At 36.7% G+C, this 26765-nt stretch overlaps 1 pseudogene; it reads right to left on the minus strand.

The window, feature by feature from the left end:
• Window positions 1-6133: 6133 nt before the first annotated feature.
• LOC140512019 (heat shock cognate 71 kDa protein pseudogene) lies at window positions 6134-7424 on the minus strand (annotated as a pseudogene).
• Between the last annotated feature and the right edge of the window lie 19341 nt (window positions 7425-26765).

The raw sequence follows: 26765 nt of genomic DNA on the forward strand, positions 1-26765 counted from the left end.
TAATCTGTGTGTGTGTGTGTGTGTGTGTGTGTGTGTGTGTGTAATCCTACACCTACCCAAGTACTGAGGAAAGTCTCAAGAGTTACAAATATTATCTTTCCATGTAGGAATGTAAACAGTTCAGCTTTAGAAACTGCTTTATGATTTCTCTTTCCTGTTTACCTTTTAATGCTTCTCTTGATTCTTCTGTTGAAACTCTAATTTTCTGTTCAGTTTGGATCTTTTCTTCAATAATGCTTGAAAGTCCTCTATATCACTGAATGACCATTTTTTTCCCTTGAAGTATTATACTCAGTTTTACTGGGTAGGTGATTCTAGGTTTTAATCCCATTTCCTTTGTCTTCTGGAATATCCTATTCCAAGCCCTTCAATCTCTTAATGTAGAAGCTGCCAGATCCTATGTTATCCTGATTGTATTTCCACAATACTCGAATTGCTTCTTTCTAGCTATTTGCAGTATTTTCTCCTTGACCCAAAAACTCTGAAATGTGGCACAATATTCCTAGGAGTTTCTCTTTTCAGGTCTCTTTCAGCAGTTAAATATTTATTTTGCCCTCTGGTTCCAGAATATCAGGGCAGTTTTCCTTGGTAATTTCATGAAAGATAATGTCTAGGCTCTATTTTTGATCATAGCTTTCAGGTAGTCCCATAATTTTTAAATTGTCTCTCCTGAATCTATTTTTAAGGACACTTGTTTTTCCAATAAGATATTTCACATTATCTTCTATTTTTTCATTCTTTTGATTTTGCTTTTAATTTTTGTTTTATCACATCTTCGTTAGCTTTCCTGAACTCCACTCTCATTTTTAAAGAAGAATTTTGTTCAGTGAGCTTTTGAACCTCCTTTTCAATTTGGCTGATTCTGCTTTTTAAAGCCTTCTTCTCCTCATTGGCTTTTTGGACCTCTTTTTCCAATTGAGTTAACCTATTTTTAAAGGTGTTATTTTCTTCACCATTTTTTTTTAGTCTCCTTCAGCAAGCTGTTGACTCACTTTTCAAGCTCTTCCATGGCCTGAGCCCATTGCATATTCATTTTGGAGGTACTGGATGCAGAAGCCTCTGACAGTATGCATTGGATGGAAGGAAATACCTGTTCACCAAGAAAGAAAACTTTTAAGGTCTTATTTTTCCCCCTTTTTGGGGCATTTTCCCAGCCAGTTACTTGACTTCTTAATCCTTTGTAGAGAGGAGGGTCCTAGTGCTCCTCCTCACCCCAGGACTGTACTAAGGACTGAGATTCATATCAGCTACTCAAGCCCAGGCGCTTCAAGCTGAGCCATTCCCCCAATGGAAACTGCAGCCTGCCCAACCTGGCCACTGCCACAGAGTGCTACTGCTCTGCTGGTGCTGCTGTTGCCACCACTGCCTGGGGCCCATTCTGGGGGAGGGGGACCCTGCTCCCCTCTCACCCAGCTGGGAAAGCCCTCTCACTGACCTTTGAAGTTTTCTTTGGCACTTGTGGATTGAGGGATCTGAGACCTTCCCTGCTGGGGATTCTGTCCCAGAGGCCTGAGATCTCTTTCACTGTGTCATTCTGTGGCTTCTGCAGCTCTAGAATTTGTTCAGAATCATTTTTACAGGCATTTTATGGGCTGTAGGGGAAGAGGTAAAATATGTGAGTCTTTCTCCTCAACCATCTCGGCTCCACTTGTCCACAAAATGCAATATTAATTACTACTAAAAACACTAGAATGTATAGTAATTAGTGGAGGACTTCTTAAAATGATAAGTAGTATCCTACTAAAACCAAGAAGAAGCATTATATGTAGTGGCAATAAAGTAGAAGCCTTCCCAATAAGAATAGGGGTGAAACGAAAATGTCCGTTATCACTACCATTATTCAATATTGTACAAGAAATGAAAGCTGGGGGTGGGGGGAGCAGAGACAAGATGGTGGAGAGAGAGCAAGTGTTCTTCTAAACTCTAAGACAAACTCCTTTAGATACCTCTAAAAAGAGAATCTGAGCAAATTTTAGCATGGCAGAATCCACCAGGAGAAAGAGAGTGGCAGATTTCCAGTCCAGAACAGCCTGTAAGGTCGACAGGAAGGATTTGTTGAATGGGGCTAGAGGACCACAGAGCACACAATGCACAGGCTCTACTAGCACAGACCCCACCATAGAAAAGTCGAGTAGGAACCACCTGGCAATCTGAAGCAGTGCACATTCTCAAGCACATCAGCTCAGGATGGGAGTCCAGTAGAACTGAATGAGAAAGAACCACAGAACTTCAGGTAACTGCAGCAGCTGCTCCTGAAACTATTAGCCCACACATTAAATGTCTGTAAGTCACCTACTTGAACTTCTTGGAGCCAAGATGGCAAAGTAATTTGTAAGTGCTCTCCCCTTCCCCTTGTTGACCTTGAAAAACCCAGGGGATATTTCCCCAGGAAAAATCCTGGAAAAGTGGGATCAGGTGAAGGGGTAAACAGTGTCTTCACCCGTGAGACTAGAAAAATCACAAAGGGGGGGGAGGGGGTCCCTCTTTCTGTGACTTAAGGGGAACAATGCAGGACCAGAGTTGTCTCAGACAACCTCACCACAGTGAACCAGGAGGAGATCCTGAGCCTGTGCTCTAGCTCAGGAGAGGAGACCTCTTGTGGTAAGATCAAGTCTCCCCCTCATCTCACACAGCGAGCTCCATGGTAACTCCAGGGAAATTCAGAAGAACTTCCCCTGGCCTCTGCTTTGGCACAACAGCCAGCTCAGCTCCAGATAAGTTGCAGCATTCTAGGTTCCATTTTAAAGAACCAGAAACCACACAAAATCTCAAGGTCCAAGCATGAGAACTGTGGGAAAGAGCCCCCTGCACCCCAGAGGCAGAGATCTACTTTCAAAGCCAGGAAAAAGGTAATCATCATGAGCAGGGAGCAAACAAGAAAAGAAAAGATCATAGAATCTTACTATGGGGACAAGGACCAAAATATGAATACCAAAGAGGCCAGCATTGAGAATGTAATCCCATGTGAAATCTCATAAGGGAATATGAACTGGTGTCAAGTTCAAAGAGCATTCATGGAAGAGCTCAAGAAGGATTTCAAAAGATAAATTAGAGGTAGAAGAAAAATTGGCAAATGATTTTTAAAATATGAAAAAAAATTACAGAAGAATTTAAAAGTAAATTAGACAAATGGAAAAAAAACCACAAAACCTAATTGGAGACAATAACTCCTTAGAAGGAACAAGTGGGCAAATGGAAAAGGAGACACAAAAGTTAACTACAGAAAACAATTTGATAAAAGTTAGAATCGGGCAAGTAGAAGCTAATGACTCTTTGAGACATCAAGAATCAGTCAAACAGAATCAAAAGAATGAAAAAAATAGAAGAAAATGTAAGACATTTCTTTGGAAAAACAACTGACTTGGAAAATAGATTCAGGAGAGAAAGTCTAAGACTTATTGGTCCACTGAAAAGCCATGATGAAAAAAGAACCTGGACAATATTTTCCAAGTAATCATGAAGGAAAACTACCCAGAGGTTCTAGATCCAGAGGGCAAAATTGTAGGCAAAAGAATCCACTGAACACCTCCTGAAAAAGATGCCAAACTTAAAACAGCAAGGAATATGGTTTCCAAATGCCAAAACTATCAAGTAAAGAGAAAATACTACAAGCAGCCAGAAAGAAACAATTCAAATATCGAGGAACTTCAGTCAAGAAGACAAAGGACCTTTCAGCTTCTACATTAAAAGATCTGAGGGACTGAAATATGATATTTCATAAGACAAAGGAGCTTGGACTATAACCAAGGATAAATTGCCCAACAAAACTGACCATAGTATTTCAGGCAAGGAGATGGACGTTCAATGAAATAAGGGATTTCCAGATCTTCCTGATGCAAAGGGCAGAGCTCAATAGAAAATTTGATCTTCAAATACCAGTCTCAAGAGAGGCATAAAAAGATAAACAGGGAACAAAAAAAAAAACCATGTTATTCAATATAGGCAAACAGTTTACATCCTTATAAGGGAAAATGAGACCTTTTATTCTTAAGAATTGTATATTTATTTTGATTTTTTAAAGGGATATGCATAGATAGAGTGAGTGTGTAGAAATTAAATAATATGATGATAAAAATGTGAATGAACCATGTGATGGGGTTGTAACAACAAATGTGAAAAGAAGACAGAAAAAAAACTACATTACAGGACGAAGCAAAAAACACATTATAGTAGAGGTAAACAGGGGAGAGAGATGATCACTGTTTGAGATTCATTGTCATATGATTTGGTTCAAGGATGGAACAACAAAATCAATTAAGTATAGAAATCTAACAAGCCCTATAGGCAGAAGGAGGGGAAAGAGGAAAGAAAAGGGAGGAGAAACTAAAAGGGAGGGAAGAAGTAGTAATGGAAAAGTGGAAATAAAAGGGGAGGGGCTGATAGAAGGGAGGAAAGACTGAAGGAGGCAGTTGTCAAAATTAAAACTCTATTGTGGAGGGGAAGAGAGAAGGAAGAACTAAAAGCAAAAACAGGGGGAAATAGGATGGAGGGAAAGACACAGATAGTAATCAAAATTGTGAATGTGAATAGGATGAACTCTCCCATAACATGGAAATGGATAGCAGAATGGATTAAAAACCGTAATCCAACAATATGGTGTTTACAAGAAACACATTTGAAACAGGGGCATACACACAGGGTAAAGGTAAAAGGTTGGAGCAGAATATTTTTTTGTTTCTGCTATTGTAAAAAGAGCAGGAGTAGCAATCCTAATCTCAGATAAAGGAAAAGCAGAAATAGGTCTAATCAAAAGAGATAAGGAAGGAAACTATATCCCGCTAAAAGACACCATAGACAACAAAGCGATTTCATTACCAAACACATATGCTCCAAGTGGTATAGCATCCAGATTCTTAGAGGAGAAGTTAAGGGAGTTACAGGAAGAAATAGAGAGCAAAACTACACCAGTAGGGGACCTCAACCTCTGCTTCTCTGAACTTGATAAATCTAACCTCAGAATAAACAAAAGAGAAGTTAAGGAGGTGAATACAACTCTGGATAAGGTAGATATGTTGGATCTCTGGAGAAAATTGAATGGGGATAGAAAGGAATATACTTTTTCTCAGTGGTACATAACACATGTACAAAAACTGACCATATACTAGGCCATAAAAACCTCACAATACAGTGCCGAAAGGCAGAGATAGTCAATGCATCCTTCTCAGATCATAATGCAATAAAACTAATATATAATCAAAGATCGTGGAAATAAAAACAAAAAACTAATTGGAAACTAAACAATCTAATTCTAAAGAATGAGTGGGTAAAACAACAAATTATAGAAAGAATCAACAATTTAATTCAAAAGAATGACAATAAGGAGACAACCTACCAAATTTTATGGGATACTGCAAAAGCAGTATCTTTCAAAGCTTACATGAATAAAATAGAGAAAGAGGAGATCAATAAATTGGGCATGCAGCTGAAAAAGCTCAAAAAAAGAACAAACTGAAAATCCCCAAGTAAATACCAAATTAGCAATACTGAAAATCAAAGGAGAGATTAATAAAATTGAAATTAAGAAAACTATTGAGGTAATAAATAAAACTAGGAGTTGGTTTTATGAAAAAAAACAATAAAATTGATAAACTTTTGGTCAATTTGATTAATATAAAGAAGGAAGAAAATCAAATTACCAATACGAAAAATGAAAAGGGTGAACTCAAGTCCAATGAGGAGGAAATTTAAGCAATAATAAGAAATTACTTTGTCCTACAGTATGCCCATAAATTCAACAACCTAAAAGAGGTGGATGATTATTTTGAAGGATATAAATTGCCCAGATTAACAGAAAAGGAATTTGAATATTTAAATAACCCCATCTCAGAAAAAGAAATTGAACATGTCATCAACGAACACCCAAGGAAAAAAATCTCTAGGGCCAGATGGATTCACAAGTGAATTCTCTCAAACACTTAAAGAACAGCTAATTTCAATACTATATACACTATTTGGGAAAATTGGTGGAGTCCTACGAAATTCTTTTTATGATACAGATATGGTTTTGATACCTAAACCAGGAAGAGCCAAAACAGAGAAAGAAAATTATAGACCAATTTCTCTAATAAATATAGATGCAAAAAAATATTTTATGGTGACAGTTTGAAATAGTTTTTATTCTCAAGGACAAGAATTAGGTGGGAAAAGTCTGTGTCTGCTTGGTGGGGACAGTGGTGTTATGTTTGATCAGAACAGTCATAATTCCACCAGCAGTTTCAATTACAAGGGGAGGAGGAATGATATCCAACAGCAACAAGTCCTGCACATTCTCTAATTTGTCTCCAGACAAAATGGCAGCCTGGACAGCTGCACCATAAGCAACAGCCTCATCAGGATTGATACTCTTGTTAAGCTCTTTGCCATTGAAGAAGTCTTGCAGAAACTTCTAGATTTGGGGGATTTGAGTGGAACCACCGATCAGGATGATGCCATGAATCTGTGATTTATCTAGCTTGGCATCTCTTAAGGCCTTTTCCACAGGGTCCAGTGTGCCATGGAAGAGATCAGTGTTCAGTTCTTTGAAACAGGCTCGGTTGATTGATGTATAGAAGTCGATACCTTCACAGAGGGAGTCAATCTCAGTAGTGGCCTGGGTACTAGAAGAGAGGGTGCATTTTGCACGTTAACAAGAGGTGCAAAGATGGTGAACAGCCCTCTTGTTCTCACTGATGTCCTTCTTGTGCTTTCACTTAAACTCGGCAATGCAATGGTTGACCATTGGGTTGTCGAAGTCCTCTCAACCCAAGTGTGTGATCCCAGCTGTGGACTTGACCTCAAAGATACCATCTTCAATGGTAAGAATGGAGATATCAAAAGCACCACCTCCAAGGTCAAAGATCAACACATTACTCTTAGCACCAACCTTTTTGTCCAAGCCACAAGCAATAGCAGCAGTAGTTGGCTTATTGACGATTCAGAGCACATTGAGACCAGCGATGTTCCTAGCATCTTTAGTGGCCTGATGTTGGGAATTGTTGAAATAGGATTGTACTGTGACTATGACATTTGTGACAGTTTTCCCAAGCTAGGCTTCAGCAATTTCTTTCATCTAGGTCAAGACCATAGAAGATACTTCTTTTGGACAGAAACTTTTGGTCTCCCCTTTGTACTCCACTTGAACCTTAGACCTTCTGTGTCATTCTCCACCATAAAAGGCCGGTGTTTCATGTCTTACTGTACAACTGCATCATCAAATCTGCAACAATCACATGTGTGGCATCAAAAACTGTGTTGGTGGGGTTCATTGCAACTTGATTCTTTGCAGCATCACCAATTAAAGGGTCTGTGTCATGGAAGATGACGTAGCTGAGGGTGGACCTGTTTCCTTGGTCGTTAGCAATGATGTCCACTTTTCCATGTTGGAAGACTCTCATATAGGAGTAAGTGGTGCCAAGATCAATGCCAACTGTGGGTCCCTTCCACATGGTTGCTAGGGAGTTGGGGGTCATAGCTAACCACTATGGAGAAAGAAGGGCTGCTGCTGCACTAAGTAGAACCAATGTAAAAATTTTAAAAAAATTTTATCAAAAAGAATATAGCAACTTGTCACGAGAATAATACATTATAATTGGGTAGGATTTATACCAGGAATGCAGGACTGGTTCAATATTAGGAAAACCACTAAGATTATTGATCATATCAACAAGAAAACTAATAGAAAACAAATGTTTATCTCAATAGATGCAGAAAAAACTTCGGACAAAATAAAACACCCATTCCTAATGAAAACACTGGAGAACATGGGAATATATGGAACTTTCCATAAAATAATAAGCAGTGTTTACCTAAAACTTTCAGCAAGCATTATATGCAATGGGCATAGACCAGATGCATTTCCAATAAGATCAGGGGTGAAACAAGGATGTCCATTATCACCAGTATTATTCAATATGGTACTAGAAATGTTAACTGTAGCAATAAGAGAAGAAAAAGAAGTTGAAGGAATTAGAATAAGCAAAGAAGAAACTAAGTTGTCACTCTTTGCAGATGATATGATGATATACTTAGATGTTCCCAGAGAATTAAGTAAAAAACTACTTGAAATAATAAACAACATTGGCAAAGTTGCAAGTAACAAAATAAACCCACACAAATCTTCTACATTTCTATATATTACTAACAAAGCCCTACAGCAAAAGATAGAAATAGAAATCCTGTTTAAAGCTACATTAGACACTATAGAATATCTGGGAGTCTACCTGCCAAAAAAATCCAGGGACTGTATGAACATATAACACTTTTCACACAAATAAAGTCAGATCTAAGCAAGTGAAAACATATCAGTTGCTCCTTGGTGTGCTGAGCCAATGTAATAATAATGACAATTCTACTTAAATTAATTTACTTGTTCAGTGCCATACCAATCAAACTATCAGATAATTATTCTGTAGATCTAGAAAAAATAATATCAAAATTCATCTGAAAGAACAAAAGGTCCAGAATATCAAGGCAACTAATGAAAAGAAATGCTAGGGAAAGTGGGCTAGCTCTACCAGATCTCAAACTGCATTACATAGCAGTAATTTTCAAAACCTCTTGGTAATGGCTAAGAAACAGAAGGGTAGACCAGTGGAATAGGTTAGGTACCCAAGATACAGCCATCAATGTATATAGCAATCTACTGTGTTTGATAAACCCAAGAACCCGAACTTCTGGGATAAGAACTCACTGTGACAAAAATTGCTGGGAAAACTGGATAATAGTGTGGCAGAAACTAGGCATACCAATGTCTGACACTGTACGCAAGAAAAAATTCCAAATGAGTACATGACCTAGGTATAAAAATTGATATTATACAAATTAGTGGAGCTAGGAATAGTGTATTTATCAGATTTATGGAGAAGGGAAGATTTTTTGACTAAAAAAAGAGAAAGTAAACATTATGAAGTGCAAAATGGTGAATTTTGATTACATTAAATTGCAAAGCTTTTGCACAAACAAACCCAGTGCAACCAAGATTAGGAGGGAAGCAGAAAACTAGGAAAGAATTTTTGCAGCTAATGTCTGTGATAACAGCCTCATTTCTAAAGTGTATCGAAAACTGAGTCATCTGAGCAAGAATACATCATTCCCCAATTGATAAATGTTCAAAGAATATGAACAGGCAGTTTTCAGAGGAAGAAATTAAAGATATCTATAGTCATATGAAATAATGGTCTAAATCACTATTGATTAGAGAGATGCAAATCAAAGCAACACTTAGATACCATATCACACCTATGAGATTGGTGAACATGAAAAAACAGGATGATGATAAAGTTGGAGAAGATGTGGGAGAGTTGGAACACTAATTCATTGTTGCTGGAGCTGTGAGCTGATCTAGTCATTCTGGAGAGCAATTTGGAACTATGCCCAAAGGGCTACAAAAATGTGCAAATACTTTGACCTGGCAACATCGCTTCAGAGACTCTATCCCAAAGACCTCATAGAAATGGGAAAGGATCCTCCATGTACAAAAACATTTATATCATATCTCTTTCTGGTGGTCCAAAACTGGAAATCAAAAGGATGCCCATCAATTGGGGAATGGCTGAAAAAGTTGTGGTATATGAAAGAAATGAAAAACTATTGTGCTACAAGAAATGATGAACAGGAAGACTTCAGAAAGACCTTGAATGACCTATATTAACTTATGCTGAGTGAAAGGAGCAGAACCAGGAGAACATTGTACGTAGCAACAACCACAGTTTTACAGGAATTTTTCTAGTAGATTTAGTACTTTATTGAAATGCATGGAGTTAAAAAATTTCCAATGGACTCTTCAGGAAAAATGCCTTCCACATCCAGGGAAAGAACTACAGAATTGGATTGCAGATAGAAACACACCATTTCCTTTTGTATTAGGTTTTGTTTTGTTTTGTTTTATGGTTTTTCCCATTCATTTTAATTCTTCTATGCAACACGCATTTAATAAGAATGTACCTGTAGAACCTATATAAGATTGTATGTGGTCTCAGTGAGGGAGTGGGGATGTAGGGGGGAATGAGGGGGAGGGAGTGGAAAAAAAATCTAAGATATATGGAAGTGATTGTCAAACACTGAAAACAAACAAATAACTCAATTAAAAGAAAAAGCACTCACTGTTTGACAAAAGCATCTGGGAAAACTGGATAACAGTGTGGTGGAAACTGGGCATAGACCAATGTCTGACACAGTACACAAGAATAAAGCCCAAATGGATACATGACCTAGGTATAAAGACTAGCACTATAAACAAATTAGGGGAGCAAGGAAAAGTATATTTGTCAGGTGTACAGAAAATAGAGAAATTTATAACCAAACAAGAGATAGAGAATATTATGAAGTGCAAAATGAATGATTTTGGTTACATTAAATTGAAAAGTTTTTGCACAAACTCAATGCAACCAAGATTAGGAGGGAAGCAGAAAACTGTGAAAGAATTTTTTTGCAACTAGTGTCTGTGATAAAGGCCTAATTTCTAAAGTATGTGGAGAACTGAGTCAAATGTACAAGAAGACAAGCATTCCTCAGTTGATAAATGCTCAAATGAGATAATAAGCAGTTTTCAGAGGAAGAATTTAAGATATCTACAGTCATATGAAAAAATGCTCTAAATCATTATTGATTAGAGAGATGCAAATCAAAACAACATTTAGATACCACATCACACATATCAGATTGGCTAACATGTCAAAAGAAGATGATAAATGTTGAAAAACGTCTGGAAGAGTTGGAATACTAATTCATTGTTACTGGAGCTATGAGCTGATTCAACCATTCTGGAGAGCAATTTGGAACTATGCCGAAAGGGCTACAAAAATGTGCATATCCTTTGACCCAGTAATATTGCTTCAGGGACTCTATCCCAAAGACATCATAAAAATGGGAAAGGGTCCCACGTATACAAAAATATTTATAGCAGCTCTCTTTGTGGTGGCCAAGAACTGGAAATCAAGGGGATGTCCATCAACTGGGGAATTGTTGAACATGTGGTAGTATATGAATATAATAGAATAATATTTTGCTATATGAAATGATGAACAGGAACAATTCGGAGAGGCCTAGACGTCCTTATGTTAACTAATGCTTAGAGCAGAACCTGGAGAACTTTGTGTACGGTAACAACCACAGTGTGCAAGGAATTTTTCTGGTAGAATTAGCCCTTTCCAGTAATGTAAGCACCTAAAACATTCCCAATGGACTCGTGGCAAAGTGCCTTACATATCCAGAGAAAGAACTGTGGAATTGGATTACAGAAGAAAGCAGAATATTTTCTCCTGTGTTATGTTTTGTTTTGTTTTGTTTTCTCATGGTTTCTCCCATTCATTTTAATTCTTGTATGCATCATGACTAATGTGAAAATGTGTTATTAAGAATGCATGTGGAGAACCCATATAAGATTGAAGGTTGTCTTGGTGAGGGAAGGTGTAGGGAGGGGGAGAAAAATCTAAGACCTATGGAAGTAATTGTAGAAAACTGAAAACAAATAAATTAATAAAAAATAAATGAAAGATATCAATAACGAAAGAAAGAAATTGAAGGAATAAAAATAGACAGTGAGAAAATACAATCATCACTTTGAAGATGATATGATGGTACACTTAGAGAACACTAGAGAATAAATGAAGAAGCTAGGTGAAATAAGTAACTACTTTAGCAATGTTTCAGGATATAAAATAAAGCTACCTGAATTATTAGCATTTCTCTATATTATCAACAAAACCCATTGAAAAGAGATAGGGAAAAAATTGCATTTGAAATAATGGCAGATGAAACAAAATACTTAGGAGTCTACCTGCCAAGACAAGCCCAAGAACTATATAACATAATTACAAACACTTTTCACACAAATACAGATCTAAACAATTAGAGGAATATTAGTTCCTCATTTGTAGATAGGGCTAATATAATGAAAATGAAAATTATACTCAAGTTAATTTATTTATTCATTGCCATATCAAACTACTAAAGAATTATTTCATAGAGTTAGAAATATTAACAGCAAAATGCATCTGGAAGAATATCAATATCAAGGAAATCAATGGGAAAAATCATGATAGGCAGCCCAGAAGTTCAATATTTCAATCTTTATTATGCACTGGTAATCATCGAAAGAAATTAATGCTGGCTAAGAAACAGAGTGGTAGATGATTGGGATGGATGAGTTTCACAATACATAGGAGCAAATGTTCATAGTTAACTAATGTCTGATAAACCCAAAAGTTACATATTGTGGGGAAAAACTCACCATGTGACAAAAATTGCTGGGAAAACTATTACACAGTTTAGCAGGAATTAAACATAGACCAACATCTAATACCATATGCCAAGATAAGATCAAAATGAATAAATGATTTGCACATAAAGGGTGATATTATAAAGAAATTACAGCAGCATACTTTCTTTTGCAACATGGGTAATATGGAAATATGTTTTACATGATTTAACGTGTAAATAAATATTAAATTGCTTGCTTTTTTAAGAAGGGAGGAGGATAAAGGAAGGAAAGGAATTTGGGACTCAAAAATTTTCAAAATAGTTGTTAAAACATTTTGCATAAAATTGAGAAATATTTAATAAAATAAAAATATATTTTAAAAAGTTATTATGAAATTTTTCTCTCATGACATTCCAAAATAGTTTATTGGTTAATTTTCTGAGAACTCTTTAGAGTATACACTTGCATAGAAATAGGAAGACATTCATTATCAGTGAATCATATTGTACATTTTTCAAATAACATTCCATTGCAAAGACACTTAGTTCATAGTTTATACGTTCTGGGCCAGTAATGACAAATTCACATTCCATTAATGGTACTGATGATTTAAAAGGTACCTCAAGTCTCCTGTAAATTTTGTATATTATGTCTAGTCTGCCAGTGATGAACAAAATGAAATACTGAGTTTGTTGGTGTAACTTTGATGTCATAAAACAACGATCTTAATGGATTTGGGGGCCTGTTTTCATATCATATAGTTCAATCTTAGCTGTGCCTGGCACATAGTAGGCACTTAATAAATGCTATATGACTGTCTAACAGGATTAAAAAAACATGTTTTTCTCATGGGGTACTACTCATGGGATGAAATTAGTTTTTATCTTGACTTTTCCTTTCCATTGTGAAAAAAAAAATGTTTTGTCCTTCATACCTTAGTCTCATTAAATCCACACTAAAAAGATATATAAATAGAATTTTGTACATTTGCATTCTGTTACAGTCTTGGCAACTTCAAAAAGTATCCACAAATGAATCACTCTATACCAAAAAATAGAAAATTCATCACTCTTAAGTGAGTTGCATACCTTGTGTTAAAGGAAACAACATTTTATAAACATTTACAATTAAGAGATCCCTATAATGTTCCAGTAAAAGATGAAGGGAAGGTGGCCCAAGAGGGATGGATACACCCAAGAGGAACATTCCTAATGAAACAAATGTAAACAGCTTGGACCAGGAAGAAAAATAGTATTTGGCTAAACAGACCAGTGTGTGTGCGTGCCTGTGTGTGCATGCGTGTGTGTGTGTGTGTGTGCGCGTGCATGTGTGTGCATGCGTGTGTGTGTTTTAAATCACTAACAAATTTTAGATTTTTTAAATGTTTGCTGATATTTTTGTCATTATATAAACTTTCAGCTTAAATAAATCTCTCCTCCTCCACCCAAAGAATCATTTCTTATAACAACTTAAAGAGAGAGAAAAAGTACTTCAGCTAAACTAAGCAAAATCTCAAGAATTGTAGTCATAATCCATTACCTCTGCAAAGAAGAGTTGATTTTTCTTCTATTCTCTTCTTGTCCTTCTTGTTCTTGTTCTTCTTGTTCTTCTTCTTCTCTCTGTCTTTCTCTGTGTCTCTGTCTCTGTCTCTGTTTCTGTCTCTCTCTCACTCTCTCTCTCTCTCTCTCTTTCTCTCTCCTCTAGGACTTAAAAAATTACAGTTTTTTATTCATTTTTCCTATTGTTTTCCTAATTCTGTTTACTTCTCATAGTATTGGTGCATATACATCTTTCCATGATTTTCAAATTTTCACACAGATAAAAGAAAAACCTGTACAGAATATGGACTGACAGGTACCAGAGAATGAATGCAAAAAGTGATATAATAGCATAAGAATTGCATCCTTATGAATTAACTTGGGGTGACATGGAAACAATATGATGGAGAAAAGGCAGGAACATGCCTGAGTTCTCTTCAAAGTCCTTCTAAACACCGTTGAATAACTCTATAAAAAATTCTTGGAGCAGTAGAAGCCACAAAAGGATGGGATGAAATAATTTTCCAGCCAAAGACAACTTTGGAAAGGTCTATCAGACTTGGTTAAGAGTGGAGCACAGTCCAGCACATAACAGGCCAACAGACACAGCCACAGCAAACCAGGTATAAGCCTCGGGAGCCACCAAATCAGCAGCATTGGCTGCTTCTGGAACTCTCAGCCCACAGACACTAAAGCAGTCAAACAACTAATTAGAAGGAGATTACAGGGGACTTTTTGCTAACACTGAGGAAGGACTCTGTTGCTTTGCCCATACTCAGATCTGGGTTGCAGTCCTGGGTGAGGAGGATCATTAGCATAGCACAGCTTGCTACCACAGTGGAGGGAAAGCCTGCTTCATAGTTCCAGGGCAAAAAAGTATGCTTGTGCTCACTCACAGACCAGAGCATGAGCCAGGAGGGTTGTAACACTTCTTCATACACTTAGATCATACCACGTTGGAAGAACTGAAAATTTATAGGTTCCTAGAAATTTCTCTTAAAATAGCCGTACAAAACCCCCAAGGCTTGGTACAGTGCACCCTCCACCCTGGAAAAAGAGCCGTAAGTTAACAAATAGTTAAAAGTCAATTAACTGGCTAAGAAAATGAGCAAACAGTGGAAAAGAAGTAGGACTATAGAAAATTATTATGGTGACCAGGAAGATAAAAACATACACTCAGAAGTAAAAAAGAGTCAAAACTCCTACATCCAAAATCTCCAACAAATATATGAGTTGGTCTCAGGTCATGGAAAAGCTCTGTTTACATTCCTACATTGGAAGATGACACTTGTAACTCATACAAAAATCAACTATTTTTTTTTTATTCAACTCTGGTCTTTTCATCAGAAATGCTTGAAGGTTTTCTATTTCATTGAAATCAATTCCCCCCCCCCCCCAAAGGATTATTCTCAGTTCTTCTGCATAGATGATTCTTGATTCTAATCCTAGTTCCTTTGCCCTTGGGAACATATGAAGCTGCTAAATCTTGTGTTTTCTTGACTGTGTCTCAAAGTTTCTTAAATTTTTTCTTTTGGGCTGCTTGCATCATTTTTTCTTTGATTTGGGAGCTCTAGAATTTTGCAAAACTATTTCTGTGAATTTTTATTTTGGCATCTTTTTCAGGGGGTGATTGCTGGACACTTTCCATTTCTATTTTACCCTCTACAATGTCAGAGAAATTTTCCTTGGTAATTTTTTAAAAGATAATGTCTAGACTCACTTTTTGATCACAGTTTTCAGGTACTCCAGTAATTTTTAAATTATCTGTCTGAGATCTATTTTCCATGTTAGTTGTTTTCTTTTCCAGTGAGATATTTCATGTTGTCTTCTGTTTTTTATTCTTTGGTTTTGTTTATTTCTTATTATTATCATAAAGTCAGCTTCCATTTGCTCCATGCTAATTTTTAAGGAATTATTTTCATCAATGAACTCTGTACCTCATTTTTCATTCAGTCAATTCTACTTTATAAGGAGTATTTCTCCCTCCTCCAGTGAATTTTTGTGCCTCTTTTTCCATTTAGCCCAATCTACTTTTTAAGGCATTCTTCTCCTCATTGGCTTTTGGGACCTCTTTTACCATTTGACCTACTTTATTTTTCAAAGTGGTATTTTCTTCGATATTTTTGTGTCTCCTTTACCAGGCTGTTCACTTGTTATTCATAATTTTCTTTCATTACTCTCATTTCTCTTCTCAATTTTTCCTCTACTTCTTTTACTTGATTTTCAGAATCATTTTGGGATCTTCCATGGCCTGGGATCAGTGCATATTATCGTGGAGGCTTTGGATGTAGGAGGTTTGACTTCGTTATTTTCTACAGATGTATTATGATCCTCCTTGTCACCATAGTAACTTTCTAGTCAGAATTTTTTTTTTCCATTCTTTGCACATCTTTCCAGCCTAATAACTGACTTTTAACTGTTAATTAAATTAGGGCTCTACTTCCATGGTGGAAGGTGCACTATCCAAAATTTTAGTGTTTTGCACAGCTGTTTTCATAAGAACTTCTAGGAACCTTTAAGTTTTCCATTCTTCCAATGTGGTTTGACCTAAAGAGAGGTGTTTACTATTCTCCTGGCCTGTGTAAGTGAGCCCTGACATGGTGAGGGTGCCCCTGGTTCTACTGTACTGGCAAGCTGTGGTGTGTTAGAGCACCCAAGAATACAGCCCAGACCTGAATATGAGCAAAGCAACAGAGTCCTGCTCAGTGCTAGCAAAGAGGTCCTTTTCATCATTTGTTCTACCCCTTTGCTGTCTATGGGCTAATAGTTCTGAAAGCAGCTGCTGCTGCTGCTGACTCAGGGATTCCTGAGGCCTGCTTCTGGTTTTCTTGGGCTTGATCTACACTGGCACAGCCTATGCTGGACTGTGCTCCTCTCTCACTCTCATGAGAGGATGACCTGGGAGGAGGGCATCGTTGAGACAACTATAAATTCTCTGAGTCAGGATTTTGACTTAGCAACTAAAAAGTTAATATAGTCAGTCTAAGGGAATAGAAATATTGTAACCTGAAAATAGCAGGTGATAGAATGTCTATGACATTTCTTGATACTTGCATAGGGACCCTGAGTTTCTGTGGTCAATTATGGTCACATTTTAGGAAAGACATTGACAAGCTCTAGTCATCTAGTTCAGGGTTGACCAGACCATAAGGGGTCTAGAAACCATGTTCTATGAAAACCAGTGGAAAATTGTAGTTTTAACCAGAAGAGAAAATTTGGGGCAAGCATAATAATTACCATCAAGAACTATCATGTTTGTGATCCGAAAAAGGTGATATTTGTTCTGCTTGGTCCTCAAGGGCAGAGCTAGGAAACAGGGGTAGAAATTGAACATCTTCCTATCTAGAATGGTCCCAAAGTAAATGAGCTACATAGGGAGGGGGCTAAATAACACAATGGATAGATTGTAAAACCTGGGTCCTTGAAGACGTTAGTTCAATTGAGTCTCAGACACTTCCTAGATTTGTGACCCTGGGCAAGTCACTTAATCTCAACCTGCCTCATTTTCCTCATCTGTAAAATGATGATCCTAATAACTCACATCCATAATGAGGATAGCATATTTGTAAAGTGTTGTACAAAACTTGAAGCACTATTTTAATGCTAGCTATCATCATCAAAGAGGAGCCAGAGGACCATTTTTCAGAAATATTATGGGGAAGATTCTTTTTTAGATATAGGTTTGAATAAGTGACCTCAGAAATTCTGTGATTCAATCTGCTAAATAAAACCTTGCCCTTAAAGAGCTTGCATGCTATTGGGAGAAGACAACACATAAAAGGGAACATGATAGCAAAATCCAGGAAGTCAAAAGTAGAGAAAGGAAAGGAAAAAAAGATGTTCAGCATGGACTCCTCCCCAAAATAGATACCACAAAAGAAACTCACCAATGGGAGAAAAAGGTCAAGAGGATGGATATTCCAAGGTAAAGAGTTAATTCTAAATCAGGAATGAGTTGACTAGATGGCTTCTAGGATTCATTCTAACACAGAATTTCTATGATCCTATAATTATGCTAATTAAGATTAGGTAATGATATCTTTGCTAAACTCATTATGTGCTACCTCATTAATATATAGAAGCTGACTCTGGCTTTGAAAGGCTTTTTAAGAAAAGTACAAGCTGTGTTAGGTCCTAGTAAGGCATATGGTTGATTGGTTGGTTTGTTTGTTGGTTGGTTGATTGATTGGCTGTTGTCCTTCATCTTTGAAGAGGACCAAAATGACATTACCTGATAAAGTAAAATTTCAGTGCATCTGACTGTAGCTGATCAGATCAATACAAGCTTGGAATGCTCTACCACAGGTTGGGCACAGATAGTCCATGTGAATATTTGGAGTGGATATCCCAAATTTGTGCAACCTATGTTTACTTTGTGCTGTCTCAATTCTGCTTTGCTCAAAGAGCACAGCACCCTCTCTAATGTGGGCACTCCATGCTGAGCAGTCCTGTGCCAGTGTCTCCCATGTTTCACAGTCAAATCCAAAGTTCTTGAGAGAGACCTTGAGAGTGTCCTTGTATTGCTTCTTCTCACCAACATGATCACCTGCCCCATGTGAGTTCTCCATAAAAGTCTTTTTGGCAAGTGTACATTTTGCATTCTAACAATATGGCCAGCCTGCTGGAATTGTGCTCTCTGAAGTATAGTTTGAATACTTGGCAGTTCAGCTTGAGCAAGGACTTCAGTGTCTAGTACCTTATCCTTCCAGGTGATCCTCAGAATCTTCCTAAGACAGCTCAAATGGAAGCAATTCAGTTTCCTGGTATGGCACTGGTAGATTGTCCATGTTTCACAATCATATGACAATGAGGTCAGCACAATGCCTTGGTAGACCTTCAGTTTGGTAGTCAGTCTAATACCTATTCTCTCCCAAACTTTTCTGTAGAGCCTCCCAAACAGTGAGCTACCTCTGGCAATGTGTGCATCAACCTCATTGTCAATGTATACTTCCCTGGAAAGTACACTACCAAGGTAAGTGAACTTATTCACAGCATTCAAAACTTCTCCATTTGTTGTAAGGTTGTTTGTTAGGATTCCACGTATGGATGGTGTGGTGGTGGCTGATGGAGAACCTATGTTCTCTTGGTGTTAATTATTACACCAAAATCAGCACAGGCAACAGAGAACTGATCCACACTTTCTTGCATCTCAGCTTCAGAGGCTGCACTGAGTGCATAATCATCTGCAAACAGTAAAGGCATATAATCTAAAAAACTAAAAACAGAGATGAATGGTCTGTCTCTTGTCCAAGGCCTAGTCAGTCCATTTTTTTATAATTAATTTGTTTCAGTCTTTAATAATCATTTCCACAAGTTTTAAATTTTATTTCCCTCCCTCATTCCCCACCCTTCCCAAGATGGTATGAAATCTTATATGGGTTCTACACATAAATCCTTCTTAAAAATTTTTTTTCACATTCATCATGTTGCACAGAAGAATGAAAATGAATGGAAGAAACCATGAGAAAAACCAAAACAAAACATAATGAGAGAAAATAGTCTGCTTCATTCTGTGTTCTGACTCTATAGTCCTTTCTCTGGATGTGGATAGCATTTTGCATCATGAATCCTTTTGAAATATTTTAGGTTCTTCCATTGCTGTGAAGGGCTAAAGTCATCAGATACAATCCTCATACACCATGGCTCTTACTGTGTATATTGTTTTTCTGGTTCTGCTCATTGCACTCAGCATGAGTTCATATAAACCTTTCCAAGTTTTTCCAAAGTCCTCCTGTTCATCATTTCTTATAACAAAATAGTGTTACATTACATTCATATGTCACAAATTGTTCAGTCATTCTCCAATTGATGGGTATCCACTCAATTTCTAGTTCTTGACCACCACAAAAAGAGCTGCTATAAATTCTTTTGTGCATGTGGGTTCTTTTCCCACTTGTATGATCTCTTTGGTATATAGCCCTAGAAGTAGTATTGTTGGGTCAAAGGGTACGCATAGTTTTATAGCCCTTTGGGTACTGTCCTGAATTGCTCTCCAGAATAGTTGGATCAGCTCACATCTCCACCAAAAATGAAGTAGTGTCCTAACTCTCCCACAACTTCTCCAACATGTATCATCTTCCTGTTTTGTCTTGTTATCCAATCTGATAGATATGATGTTGTACATCGGAGTTGTTTTGATTCGCATCTCTCTGATCAATAATGATTTAGAGCCACTTAGTGATTTAATCATTTATCAATTGTAGAATGACTTGCATTCTTGTAAATTTGACTCAGTTCTCTATTTATTTTAGAAATGACGCCTTTATCACAGACAATAATTGCAAAAATTCTTTCCCATTTTTATGCTTCCCTTCAAATCTTGGTTGTATTGGCTTTGTTTGTGCAAAAACTTTTCAATTTAACTTCTAATTATTGTTTTAATTTCCTCTTCACTGGGGGTGTGTTCACCCTTTTCCTTTTTGATACCGGTAATTTAGCTTTCTTCTTTCTTTTTTTAAATCAAATTGAACAAAGGTTTACCAATTTTATTGGGTTTTTTTGTCATTAAACCAGCATTTAGTTTTATTTACTTATTTATCATTTTCTTAATTCCTATTTTATTAATCTCAATTTTGGTTTTCAGTATTTTTAATTTGGTATTGAAGTAAGGATTTCCAATTTGTTTTTTTTCTAGCTTTTTCAGTTGCACGCCCAATCCATTGATCTCCTCTTTCTCTATTTTATTCATATAAACATTAAGAGACATAAAACTTCCTGTAAGAACTGCTTTCACTGCATCCCATACATAGGTTGTCTCGTTATTGTCATTTGCTTGAATGAAATTACTGATGGTTTCTATGATTTGTTGTTTGACCCATTCATTCTTTAGGATTAGGTTATTTCGTTTTCAATTAATTTTTGGTTTATCTTTCTATGGTCCTTTAGTACATATAGTTTTATTGTATCATGATCTGAAAAGGATGTGTTGACTATCTCTGCCTTTTTGCACTGAACTGTGAGGTTTTTAATGCCCTAGTATATGGCCAATTTTTGTGCCATGTAAGTGTCATGTACTGCTGAGAAAAAGGTATATTCCCTTGTATCCCCATTCAATTTTTTCTAAAGTTCTATCATATCTACAATTTCCCGAACTGTATTCACCTCCTTAATTTACTTCTTGTTTATTTTGAGGTTAGATTCATCACATTAAGAGACGAAGAGGTTAACGTTCTCCCATTAGTATGGTTTTGCCGTCTGTTTATTCATATAACTCCTTTAACTTCTCCTCTAAGAATTTGGATGCTACATCAATTAGTGTGTATTGGTTAATAATGATATTACTTCAGTGTCTATGGTGCCTTTTATCAGGATAAGGTTTCCTTTCTTATCTCTTTTGATTAGATCTATTTTTGCTTTTGCTTTGCTTGAAATTAGTATTGCTACCTCTACCTTTTTTTTTTACATCAGCTGAAGCATAATATATTCTACTCCAGCCTTTTACCTTTACCATGTATGTTCCCTCGTTTCAAATATGTTTCTTGTAAACAACATATTGTAGATGATGGTTTTTAATCCAATCTGCTATCCTCAATTTTGTGGGAGAGTTCATCCCATTCACATTCAAAGTTATGATTACTATTTGTGTCTTTCTCTCTATCCTATCTCCTCTCTTGTTTATGCTTTTATGTCTCCTTTCTCCCTTCCCCTCCTGAAGAATATTACTTTTGGCCCTGCCTTCCTCAGTCATCCCTCCCTTCTATTAGCCCCTCTCCCTTTTCCCCTACTACTTCTTCCCTCCCTTCTAACCACCCTCTCCTCTTTCTTTCCCCTTTTCTCTTCTGCTTGTAGAGCAAGTTAGATTCATACTTAATTGTTCCCTCCTTGAACCAAATCCAGAGAGAGTTCAAACAATGGTCATCTCCCTTCCTTCTTTCCCTCTGCTATAATATGTTTTTGTGCCTCTTCATATGACACAATTTACCATTTTGTGCCTTCTCCTTTCCTCTTCTCCCATTATAATCCCTTAATTATGTATTTTTATCTTCACATCAGTTAATTTGTATCCCCTCTCAGTATCTATGCATATCGCTTTTAAATGTCATAATAAATATACAATTCTCAAGATTAACAAGTATCACCCTCCCATATAGGAATGTAAACAATTTGCCCACGTTGAATATCATTTTCCCCCTGTTTATCTTTTCATGCCTCTCTGGAGTCTTGTATTTGAAGATCAAATTTTCTATTGAGCTCTGGCCTTTTCATCAGGAAGGTCTGGAAATCCCTTATTTCAATGAATGTCCATCTCCTTGCCTGAAAAGTTTTTACTGGATAATTGCTCCTTGGTTGAAGTCTAACCTCCTTTGCCTTACAGAATATCATATTCCAGTCCCTCAGATCTTTTAATGTAGAAGCTCCAAGGTCCTGTGTGCTCCTGACTTTAGTTCCTTGATATTTGAATTGTTCCTTTCTGGCCACTTGCAGAATTTTCTCCTTGATCTGATAGTTCTGGAATTTGACAACCATATTTCCTTGCATTTTCAATTTGGGATCTCTTTCAGGAGGTGATTAGTCAATTCTTTCTATGACTATTTTGTCCTCTGTATCTAGGACTTCAGGGTAGTTTTCTTTGATGATTTTTTTGGAAGACATTGTCCAGGATCTTTTTCTCATCATGGCTTTTTCTTAGAACAATAATTCTTAGTTCTTCTCTCCTGGATCTATTTTCCAAGTCTGTTGTTTTTTCCAGTGAAATTTTTTTCTATTTTTAAATTCTTCAGATTTTCTTTGACTGATTTTGATGTATCATAGCATCATTAGCTTCTACTTGCCCTGTTCTAATTTTTAACAAATTGCTTTCTTCACTTAGCTTTTGTACTTCCTTTTCCATTTGTCCAGTTTTCCCAGTTATGTTTTGTACCTCCTTATTCATTTGGCCAATTTCACATTTTAAGGAGCTGTTCTCTTCAGTTAATTCTTTTCTCATTTTGGCAGTTGTATTTTAAAAATTATTGGACAACTTTTCTTCTACCTCTCTAATTTGGCTTTTAAGATCCTTCTTGAGCTCTTCCAAGAATGCTTTTTGTGCTTGAGACAAGTTCTTATTCCCTTTTGAGATTTAAGATGTATTTTTTCACTTCTGCCCACTTCCAAATTCATATTTTGATCTTCCCCATCTTAGTAGTAAGATTCAATGATCTTTGCTTTTCTGATTTGCTTCTTGCTCATGGTGATTACCTTTTCTGACTTTTAAAGTACATTTCTGCTTCTGGGACACAGGGGACTCCATTCCATGTTTCTTAGATTGGGAGTTTGGGCCTGGTTTCTGGCTTTGTGTGTTGTGGTCTCTGGTTCTTTCAGCTAGAAGCTCTGTAATCCTGCAGCTTACCTAGTGCTGAGCTGGATGCTGTGCGCCAATACCAAGACCAGGTGAAGTCACATGAGCTATGTGCTCCCCCAGCCCCATGCAACAGATTCTTCCCATCGACCTTTTGGGCTGTCCTGGGCTGGAAATCTGCCACACTCTGTCTCCTAGTGGATTCTGCCACTCTAAAAATTGTTCAAATTCACTTTTTAGAGGAATCTGAGGGAGTTTGTGGTATAGCTCAGGTAATTCTCTGCTTTCACACCATCATCTTGACTCTGCTTAGTGAATTCAATTTGAAAGATGTTGATCCTTAGAAATTTTACAACCAGACAATATTACTGTCATGAGTAGCAAACAAAGGCATGAAGGAATGGAATTATACACCATTCATCATCTATACCAAGACTTTCTAGTATCCATGCCAAAGAAATCATAGACCTTTAAAAGAACTATACTATGGGATTTAATATATAGTGTTCAAAATTTTCAGGCCCATTCATTCTGAGGTCTGTAATTGTTGCCACAACACAAACACATGTAAATACCAAAATTGATTTCTCTGGGTTTACATATTCTATCTCTATCTTGTTGGCCAGGCCAGTGGCTTCACGATTTTAATAATACTTAATGATCAATAATAATAACAACAATGATAGCCAGCATTTAAGTGGTACTTTAAGCATTACAAAGTCCTGGAGCAGCTAGATGGCACAGTGAATACAGCACGTGCCCTGTAGTCAGGAGGACCTGAATTCAAATACGGCCTCAGACGTTTGACATCAGCTGTGACCTTGGGCAAGTCATTTAACCTCAATTGCCTTGCCTTCCCCCCACCAAAAAAAGAAACTAAAAAAGAATTACAAATTTCTCTATAAACATTATAACATTTTAGCCCACAAAACTCTGGGATGTAGGTGCTATTTTACAGAGAAGAAAACTGAGGCAAGAAGAGATTAAGTGACTTGCCCAACAGACACATATCTTGTAAATGGTTGAATCAGGATTTTAACTTAGGTTCTCTTGATTCTAGATCTAGTGCTCTATCCATACCCATCATATGGGCCATATCTATATCTATCACACTATATCTATCCTATTCATATGTGACTCATAACTTGATGTCACCTTTATGATCTTAGGCAACTCAGTTTCCTTATCTATAAATTGAAAGATTGGACTAGATGGTTTTCAAGGTTTCCAGTTTAGAAATTCTTTGCTTCTAATGGTGACAAGATGCCTGACCTCAAATAATAATGAGGTACTTTAATTTCTGCTTCAAGGTAACATTGTTATGAGCCTATAAGGTAGTTACACTTTACTATGATACCTTTTTCTTGTATAAATTGGTCAGAACAATTTATTTGTTTGCAATCACGTCTAAATTGCTTGGATATTGCCCAGAGATTATTTATATCACATGAGATTCCTGTTTCAATTTCAATAACCATGAATGACAATGAAAATTGTGTGCAGAGAAACCAATTGGCAGATTAACACAATTCTGATATGCAATGCAAATATTACGAGACAGAAATAAAAGTGCAGTGTGCCCTTAATTACTCAAGCTTCTTCTCTCTGGGACTTAAAGTAGATTTATTGTGTTCTTTTGTCTTAATTTATGCTATCTATGCCTGATCAAATTTATAATTTGGCTCAAAGAACCTTTAGACAGGAAGGCATTTTCATCAGACTAAAAACTTTGCCTGATTTTCTCAGCAATATGTAGTAGGATTGCTCCTTTGTCTCAGCCCACATCCTCGCCTTCACTCTCAACCTTTACACCTCCTACATCAACAGTCCCTGCTTTTCATAGCAAGCAATAGTCTGCTTTCATGTCCAAACAACTGCTACCAAATTGAACTAGGTCTAACATCTAATTCAAGTCACCTTATTAGTTGGTACTCCAGCACAATAGGAAGCAAGATGACCTTTTTGGCTTTCCGTCATTAAAAAGATAAAATGCTGATTTATTCCCCAAAACTTTTTAAGGTTATATAGACTCCATATATCTACTTGTTGCGTAAAGATCCTCCAACCTTTTTTAAAAAGAATTTATTAAGTATGTATGTTGCTCCAGACACTCTGTTAAGTATTTCATTTGGTCTTCATAGCTCTGGGAAGTAGGTAGTATTATTATTTCTATTTTTGATTTGAGGAAACTGAGGAAGAGGTTAAATGACTTGCCCAGGGTCACACAGCTAAGAAGTGCCTAAGGCTGGATTTGAACTCAGGTCTTTTTGACTCCAGTCACAGTGTTCTATCCACTGTGTTACCTAACTGCCTCTGATCGTAAGATCACATACTGAGAGGTAAAATCAGATATGTACTGTTAATGTTTAACCACAAGCTGTCCAGGATTTTTTAAAAATGGAAACATGACACACTTTTAAATTTAGTCTGCATTAACATTTTTTCCGTTGTTGTAAGTCTAAACAATTAGCAAAGCAACAAATCTAACCTTGATTTGGAGTATTTATAGATTTAAGAATAGGCTGTAGGTAGCAGAAACTAGTTCTAGTATACCGCACATATGTGATCTCAAAGACCATATAATCTAATTTCCACATTTTATAGCTGAGGAAATGAAGGCCTAGAAAGCTTGAAGTGACTTTTCCATCGTCTCATTGGTACTGAGTGTTAGAGATGGGACTTAAGCCCAGTTCTACCTTTATTCTAAGGCTCTATACATACAATCATTCTGCCTTTCATTCCTAAAAAGTAGTTCAACATGGGTGTCCGTAATTTTAAAACAGAGAGGCAAAGTATATGCAATTTGAAATTTAGGATAGAGTTTCCTTTAGGCCTGGTATGATTTTTTTCAGACTTTGTATAAAAGGAGAGAAAACGCAAATCCTTGGAGAAGCATGACATGGTTTCTTTGTTTCATTCACTGCTTAGGAATTCATAACTTACGGAACCTATAAACTGAGAAAAGTGTCTCAAAAATAAAAATAAAAAAATCTTCAAATTAACTTCTTAATGACAAATTCAATATTGGCAAAAAGAGACTCCAGGGCCATAGCCCTCATGGACATAGATACCAAGTTGCTGCTGAGTATGGCCACAACTAGTAAAGAGAAACAGAATCAGTCTCTTTTAGGTAGTACACTTGGAGTGTGATAGTAGTAGGGAAAAAGCAGGCTATCTAACTATTTTTAATTGAATAATATTAAGCAAACATGTTTCTACATTGCTTAATAGGTATAAATTTTATTAATGCCATCTAAATTCCAGTGCTCTGAGTAAAAGCTCTGATTCCTCCAAGCTAGGTACAGCTGTGAGCTATTATTATCTTTATCTGTACTGTTTGTCTGTTCAGATCACTAAAGATACCAGGACCATTATCCTTTTTGTAGCAGTCATCTAAGATACTTATTAGTCAATCAACTAGTATTCATTAATCATATGCTATGTACCAGGCACAGTCCTAGGAATACCAAAGAAAAAAATAGCTGCAAAAAACAGTCCCTGCTCTCAAGAAGCTGGCAATGTCATGAGGGACTCAACAAGTGAAGATCAATATACAAATAAGTTATATGCAGAATAAATTGAAAGTTATCTCTGAGGGAAAGCATTACAATGAAGGAAGAGTTGCAAAAGCTTTTAAAGAAGGTAAGCTTTTAGGTGAGATGTGATGGAAACCAGGGAAACCACGAGACAAAGAGGAGAAGGAAGAATTCCAGACATGACATGGGGGAGGAATCAGTGAAGTCAGAAGATGAGATGCCTCATGGGAGAGACA

Source organism: Notamacropus eugenii, chromosome 6, assembly GCF_028372415.1.
Source record: "Notamacropus eugenii isolate mMacEug1 chromosome 6, mMacEug1.pri_v2, whole genome shotgun sequence".
Classification (NCBI taxonomy): domain Eukaryota; kingdom Metazoa; phylum Chordata; class Mammalia; order Diprotodontia; family Macropodidae; genus Notamacropus; species Notamacropus eugenii.